This window comes from Balaenoptera ricei, chromosome 19 (genome assembly GCF_028023285.1).
Source record: "Balaenoptera ricei isolate mBalRic1 chromosome 19, mBalRic1.hap2, whole genome shotgun sequence".
In the NCBI taxonomy this organism is placed as follows: Eukaryota; Metazoa; Chordata; class Mammalia; order Artiodactyla; family Balaenopteridae; genus Balaenoptera; species Balaenoptera ricei.
The window spans coordinates 2,578,419-2,586,053 of record NC_082657.1 but is presented as its reverse complement, the minus strand read 5'-3'; the positions used below and the strand labels follow the sequence as shown (position 1 = coordinate 2,586,053).

Sequence of the window (7,635 nt, the reverse complement as noted above, 5' to 3'; positions counted from 1 at the left end):
TTAGGTCCCATTTGTTTATTTTAGTTTTTATTTCCATTACTCTAGGAGGTGGATCAAAAAAGATCTTGCTGTGATTTATGTCAAAGAGTGTTCTTCCTATGTTTTCCTCTAAGAATTTTATAGTGTCTGGTCTTACATTTAGGTCTCTAATCCATTTTGAGTTTATTTTTGTGTATGGTGTTAAGGAGTGTTCTAATTTCATTCTTTTACATGTAGCTGTCTAGTTTTCCCAGCACCACTTATTGAAGAGACTGTCTTTTCTCCATTGTATATCCTTGCCTCCTTTGTCATAGATTAGTTGACCATAGGTGTGTGGGTTAATCTCTGGGCTTTCTATCTTGTTCCATTGATCTATGTTTCTGTTTTTGTGCCAGTACCATATTGTCTTGATTATTGTAGCTTTGTAGTATAGTCTGAAGTGAGGGAGTCTGATTCCTCCAGCTCCGTTTTTTTTCCCTCAAGACTGCTTTGGCTATTCGGGGTCTTTTGTGTCTCCATACAAATTTTAAGATTTTTTTGTTCTAGTTCCGTAAAAAAATGTCATTGGTAATTTGATAGGGATTGCATTGAATCTGTAGATTGCTTTGGGTAAATCTGTAGATTGCTTTAGTCATTTTCACAGTATTGATTCTTCCAATTCAAGAACATGGTATATCTCTCCATCTGTTGATATCATCTTTAATTTCTTTCATCAGTGTCTTATAGTTTTCTGCATACAGGTCTTTTGTCTCTCTAGGTAGGTTTATTCCTAGGTATTTTATTCTTTTGTTGCAGTGGTAAATGGGAGTGTTTCCTTAATTTTTCTTCCAGGTTTTTCATCATTAGTGTATAGGAATGCAAGAGATTTCTGTGCATTAATTTTGTATCCTGCAACTTTACCGGATTCATTGATTAGCTCTAGTAGTTTTCTGGTGGCATCTTTAGGATTCTCTATGTATAGTATCGTGTCATCTGCAAACAGTGACAGTTACACCTTAATCTAATACAGTGTTGCATGTCAATTATTTCTCAGTAAAACTGGAAGGAAAAAATACATTAAGGGGATAGATCTCATGTGACAAAATAAACAAAAAACTAAAAAAAAAAAACAAAAAACCCAAGGAAATTTTTGAAGGTGGTGGATGTGTCTATTGCCTTGATGGCATCACAGGTGAACGCATATGTCCAAACTTACAAAGAGGTACACTTTAAATGTCTGTAATTTTTTGCTTATCAATTATGCCTCGGTAAAGCTACAAAATAAGTAAGCAAACTCACTACCCTTTCTCTGCAGTGCTCTGCAGCCCTAAGTGCCCATCCCTCCGGCCTTCAGATGGCTCTGTCTGTCCTTCTTGTCATCGTGCTCAGCCTGGCGGCGACGCCAGCCTCTGCTCCTGTCCACCGGCTGAGACCTTCCTGTGCTCTTGTAGTATCCCCTGTCACTGCCCTCCTAGGCAGAGAGTTCTCATTTTCCTGGCTGAGCTGGGGCCAGGGAACAAGTTGTGAAAATATGAGAAGAGGGACTTCCCTGGCGGTCCAGTGGTTAAGACTCTGCGCTTCCAATGCAGGGGGACAGGTTTTGATCCCTGGTTGGGGAACTAAGATCCCACATGCCACGGGGCACGACCAAAATTAAAAATTAAAAAAAAATATGAGAAGAAAGATGCGGAGCTGATTTCACCTCCTCGGTCCCAGGAGGGTAGAGCAGAACACGGGTGGAATACGGGGCGTGAGGGCTCAGCTTATCCAAAGCAAAAACTTCCTAATGATTAGTGTTTGCCCGGAGATGCCCAAAGATGCCTTCCAAGGCAGAGCTTCCCATCACTGTAAATTTTCAAGGCTGTGACAAGCAGGATAGTCCCCTGGAGGGCATGTTCATGTACAAGGCACCGAGTGCCATCCCCAGAGTTTGTGGTTGGTTGAGTCTGCATTTCTAACCAGTTCCCAGGCAATGCTGGTGCTGGTGGTCCTGAGACCACATTTTGAGACCCTCTGATTCGGAGCCTGGGCCGTGGAGACTGGGCTGAGTTGGAAGCCCCGTTCTGTCACTTTCTAGCTGTATGACTTCTGGCACGTTGCCTATCATCTCTCTCTGTTGATGATCCTCTGCGGGGAGCAGGGGTGGCAGGCTCTTAGAATGACCTTCAGCAGGTCGTCAGTGTGGCCGTCGCACGTTGGGGTACCAGCTACGCTCCATGGCGGCTGGGGGTAAGCCGCTTCCGTTTCTTTGAGTTTCTCTCTTTCTATATAACTAGGGGATAATGATCTCCATCTGATGGGATGTTCAGGGGATTTTGACATGGGCTAATGGGTGTGGGGTGCTTTCTTGGCCCCAGGACCAGTGCTAAACCCTGAACATGCGCTGGCCAGTTCTATCCGGCAAATTCGAATGTAGACTTTATCGTGTTACTTCCCTTTGACAGAATGGAAAACCAAGGCTTATTATCAGCAAGACAGGAATTAACAAGTGTACATCATGATCTAGACAGACAAAACTGCAAAGTGAATGGATGTGTTTCCTAGGCCATAATCCTTTGGAGTATACGTACATAATAATTACTCAGTAAATGTACATTATTCCTATTATGCTAAGAAAAAGAAAACCAAGGCTTAAATATTCAGGACACATAATTGTTAAGACTCTCATATCTGCCTGGGTCTGAATTGTAGCTCTGCTGTGAATCGTGTTCATTCAGGCAATTAGCCCAACCTTTCTGAGCCTCGGTCTCTTCTTCTGTTAAACAAGGCTAGTAATAATTGTTACCTGCCAGGGTTGTTGGGAGGATTAGGTGAGTAAATACGTCAAGGACTAGACCCAGAGCCGGCGTCATGGGCAGGAAGCCTGCGGAGCCACACAGGACCCCGTGCCAGGAGGGGCCCCACACGATGATGCCTTGCTGTCATCTTGAAATCCTTAATCGTGTTCATCGAGGGGCCTCACATTTTCATTTTGCGCTGGGCCCCCTAGATTAGGTAGCCAGTCCTCCTTGGAACCGACGCTGGCATGTAGTAAAACCCACAGTAAATATTAGCCGTTATAATTATCAAAGGAACTCAGCACCTTACCTGCAGCTATCCAGTGATGCAGCCTGGATTTGATCCTGGGTGTGTGTATGTGAGAGAGAGAGAGAGAGAGATTTGTGACAATACACTACACACGTCAAGGACTTAACAGCAGTGGTTTTTTTAAAAATCTTATTTATTATTTTTTTAAAATTTAATTTAATTTTATTTATTTATGTCTGTGTTGGGTCTTCGTTTCTGCGCGAGGGCTTTCTCCAGTTGCGGCAAGCGGGGGCCACTCTTCATCGCGGTGCGCGGGCCTCTCACCACCGCGGCCTCTCCTGTTGCGGAGCACAGGCTCCAGACGCGCAGGCTCAGTAGTTGTGGCTCACGGGCCTAGTTGCTCCGCGGCATGTGGGATCCTCCCAGACCAGGGCTCGAACCCGTGTCCCCTGCATTGGCAGGCAGACTCTCAACCACTGCGCCATCAGGGAAGCCCACAGCAGTGTTTTTTTTTGTTTGTTTTGTTTTTTAAAGTGTTGTGGCCAAGGTCACACAGCTAGCTGGTCACCTTGATCTTTTTTTTTTTTTTTAATTTTATAGCTACTTTATTTATTAATTTATTATTTATTTTTGGCTGTGTTGGGTCTTCGGTTCGTGCGAGGGCTTTCTCTAGTTGCGGCAAGTGGGGGCCACTCTTCATCGCAGTGCGGGGACCGCTCTTCATCGCGGTGCGCGGGCCTTTCACTATAGCGGCCCCTCCCGTTGCGGGGCACAGGCTCCAGACGCGCAGGCTCAGTAGTTGTGGCTCACGGGCCTAGTTGCTCCGCGGCATGTGGGATCCTCCCAGACCAGGGCTCGAACCCGTGTCCCCTGCATTAGCAGGCAGATTCTCAACCACTGCGCCACCAGGGAAGCCCCACAGCAGTTGTTTTTAAAGCTTTCTTTTCATTCCCAGCTGCTGGTTTTAGGAAGTCTTCAATCTCCACATTGGTGAAATGTGGATTAAGAGAACCCACTTCACAGACTAGTGGTTAAGCGGCGCGCTGACCCACGTCTTCCCAGACCTGTGGGATGCCGGCTGCCCTCTCTGTCTGTGAGTCTTCTCTCTCCGTCTCTGTCCAGGGGCGAGGAGGCTGGACCCTCCACAGTGCTGGCTGTCTCCTGGGTTCCGCTGAGCGAGGCTGCTCTGAGCGCCCCATCCCTGGCTCGTGCCTGTGAGCAGTGCATAGGCAGCCCCGTAACAACCCTCAACTCACATTCCCTCAAGGCCACGGGCTTTATTTCCTGACCTGTCGTGAGGGTTAGTCTAGCGGAGTGATGGGCTGCAAGGATCCTGGAGCCTGAGCGTTGGCTTCAAGTCCCGGCTCTGCCCCTGGCTTGGTGTGCCGCCTTCACCTCCCGACGCCAGAGTTTCCTCGTCTGTGACAATGGGTATAACGATGTCCCCCTGCTGCATGAGGATGCTGTGAGGACTAGATAAACTACAGCAATTCCTGGGAAGATAGATCCTCCTCTCTCCCCGTTCCCCCAAGCGCATCTTCGTTGGGTACTTGCTGTATACTTGGGATGTGCTGCTTCGTGACAGTTAAATCAGTCACATGCCAACATTCCAGTGACGCAACGGTGTGGCAGGGCAGAGAGGATGTGAGGTTTGGATCCAGACGCAGTTGGGCTCAAACCCCAGTTCTGCCACCTAGTGGTGGGGTAACGTTGAGCAAGCGTCTACTTGTCAAAGCCGCAGTCCTCTCCCCGGCAAGTAGGGATGGTCAGCACGTAGCCTGTTCCTCCGGATTCGGTGGAGGTGCCCCGTCCGACGAGCAGTGCTCTGGGTCTGCTGGATTCTGTGTGTTCTCCCTGCCTGTAACGACCACCTGGTCGTGCCCCCCCCCCCGCCCCGGGACTGATGGAGGCCGGAAGGAGAAGATCGCCCTCGGGATCCTAGACCTGTGGAAGGCCACTGGTGGGTGAACAGGGAGTTACACTGCCCTGCCCTCCAAACCCAGCGCTCTACTCCACCCGCCTGTTGCTGGTTTCGAAAACTTTTTTTTTCAACCGTAAAATAAATTTACTGCTGATAACTTTATAGAATTTACTCCCTGTTGTTTTTTTTTTTTAAACATCTTTATTGGAGTATAATTGCTTTACAATGGTGTGTTAGTTTCTGCTGTATAACAAAGTGAATCAGCTATACATATACATATATCCCCATATCTCTTCCCTCTTGCGTCTCCCTCCCTATCCCACCCCTCTAGGTGAAAAATATGGAACGCTTCACGAATTTGCGTGTCATCCTTGCGCAGGGGCCATGCTAATCTTCTCTGTATCGTTCCAGTTTTAGTATATGTGCTGCCGAAGCGAGCACATACTCCCTGTTTTTGATGTTACAAACTTTAGGGTCTTTGAGATATGCAGGATCCTTGTATGGAACTGGTGTAAACCCCATTATTTGAGCTCTCTCTCTCTCTCTCTCTTTTTTTTTTTTTGGCTGCGTTGGGTCTTTGTTGGCGCGCGCCGGCTTTCTCTAGTTGGCGAGCGGGGGCTACTCTTCGTTGCGGTGTGCGGGCTTCTCCTTGCGGTGGCTTCTCTTGTTGCGGAGCACGGGCTCTAGGTGCACGGGCTTCAGTAGTTGTGGCACGCGGGCTCCGTAGTTGTGGCTCGTGGGCTCTAGAGTGCAGGCTCAGTAGTTGTGGCGCAGGGGCTTAGTTGCTCCGCGGCATGTGGGATCTTCCCGGACCAGGGCTCAAACCCATGTCCCCTGCATTGGCAGGCGATTCTTAACCACTGCACCACCAGGGAAGTCCCAAGCCTATGTTTTTTTTTTTTTTAATTTTTTTTTTAAAGAATTTCACATTTATTTATTTATTTATTATTTATTTATTTTTGGCTGTGTTGGGTCTTCGGTTCTGTGCGAGGGCTTTCTCTAGTTGCGGCAAGCGGGGGCCACTCTTCATCGCGGTGCGCGGGCCTCTCACTACCGCGGCCTCTCTCGTTGCGGAGCACAGGCTCCAGACGCGCAGGCTCAGTAGTTGTGGCTCACGGGCTTTGTTGCTCCGCGGCATGTGGGATCTTCCCAGACCAGGACTCGAACCCGTGTCCCCTGCATTGGCAGGTGGATTCTCAACCACTGCGCCACCAGGGAAGCCCCCAAGCCTATGTTTTTTAAAATACAGTTTTTGCTGTGTGTTCTTCTTTCAACAATGCATGTCTTCTTGGGTTTCAGTACTTCATCATGAAACTGAAGCTGCTTCTGGTTGTCTTCCTGTTAGGCGTGATTTCATTGTAAAATAGGATGCTCCTGGCATGGCAGCCAGATAAAATATACGAAAACCAGTGAAATTTAAATTTCAAATAAACAGACACATTTTTGTCAGAGTGTTCTGTGTGTTTCCTCTTCTAAGTCTTTTTTACATTGAGTAGATGATAGCTGTGGTTTTGTCTCCCTGGCCTTTATTATGTTGAGATATGTTCCCTCTATACGTGTTGAGATAAAGTCTTCCTATTTGGATAGGTTGTCATTCATTTTCCCCATTGGTGTACAACCTCTGACTTTCTAAATGCCTACTCAGAAATAGGTTCTTCTCCTTGGATGGATCTAGAGACTGTCAAACGGAGTGAAGTAAGTCAGAAAGTGAAAAACAAATATCGTATATTAACGTATATATGTGGAACCTAGAAAAATGGTATAGATGAATCAGTTTGCAGGGCAGAAATAGAGACACAGATGTAGAGAACAAACGTATGGACACCAAGGGGGGAAAGAGGCGGGGGGTGGTGGTGGGATGAATTGGGAGATTAGGATTGACATATATACACTAATATGTATAAAATAGATAACAAATAAGAACCTGATGTAGAAAAATATAAATAAAATAGGGCTTCCCTAGTGGCGCAGTGGTTAAGAATCTGCCTGCCAATGCAGGGGACACGGGTTCGAGCCCTGGTCCGGGAAGATCACACATTCCGCGGAGCAACTAAGCCCGTGTGCCACAACTACTGGGCCTGCACTCTAGAGCCCGCGAGCCACAACTACTGAAGCCCGCGTGCCTAGAGCCCGCACACCACAACGAAAAGTAACCCCCACTCGCCACAACTAGAGAAAGCCGGGGCGCAGCAACAAAGACCCAACATAGCCAAAAATAAATAAATAAAATAACTTAAAAAATAATAATAAGTAAATAAAATTTTAAAATTCAAAAAAAGAAATAGGTTCTTTGCACACTTTAGCTCATCGGCTGCTTTTTTTTTTTTTTTCTTAATGACTATTGAATGCACAAATGTCAATTTCCTTGTTTTTTTAAATTTATTTATTTATTTATTTATTTATTTATTTATTTTTGGCTGTGTTGGGTCTTCGTTTCTGTGCAAGGGCTTTCTCCAGTTGTGGCGAGTGGGGGCCACTCTTCATCGCGGTGCGCGGGCCTCTCACTGTTGCGGCCTCTCCCGTTGCGGAGCACAGGCTCCAGACGCGCAGGCTCAGTAGTTGTGGCTCAGGGGCCTAGCCGCTCCGCGGCATGTGGGATCCTCCCGGACCGGGGCACGAACCCGTGTCGCCTGCATTGGCAGGCAAATTCCCAACCACTGCGCCACCAGGGAAGCCCCCATCGGCTGCTTTTAAACAAAAGTCTTTTACAACTTATTTCATGAGAAAAG

At 47.1% G+C, this 7,635-nt stretch overlaps 1 non-coding gene across 1 annotated transcript; it reads right to left on the bottom strand.

The window, feature by feature from the left end:
- Positions 1-5,240: 5,240 nt before the first annotated feature.
- On the bottom strand, positions 5,241-5,347 carry LOC132354403 (U6 spliceosomal RNA). Its single transcript, XR_009499271.1, has one exon. It is a non-coding gene; the product is annotated as a U6 spliceosomal RNA (small nuclear RNA).
- Positions 5,348-7,635: the final 2,288 nt, after the last annotated feature.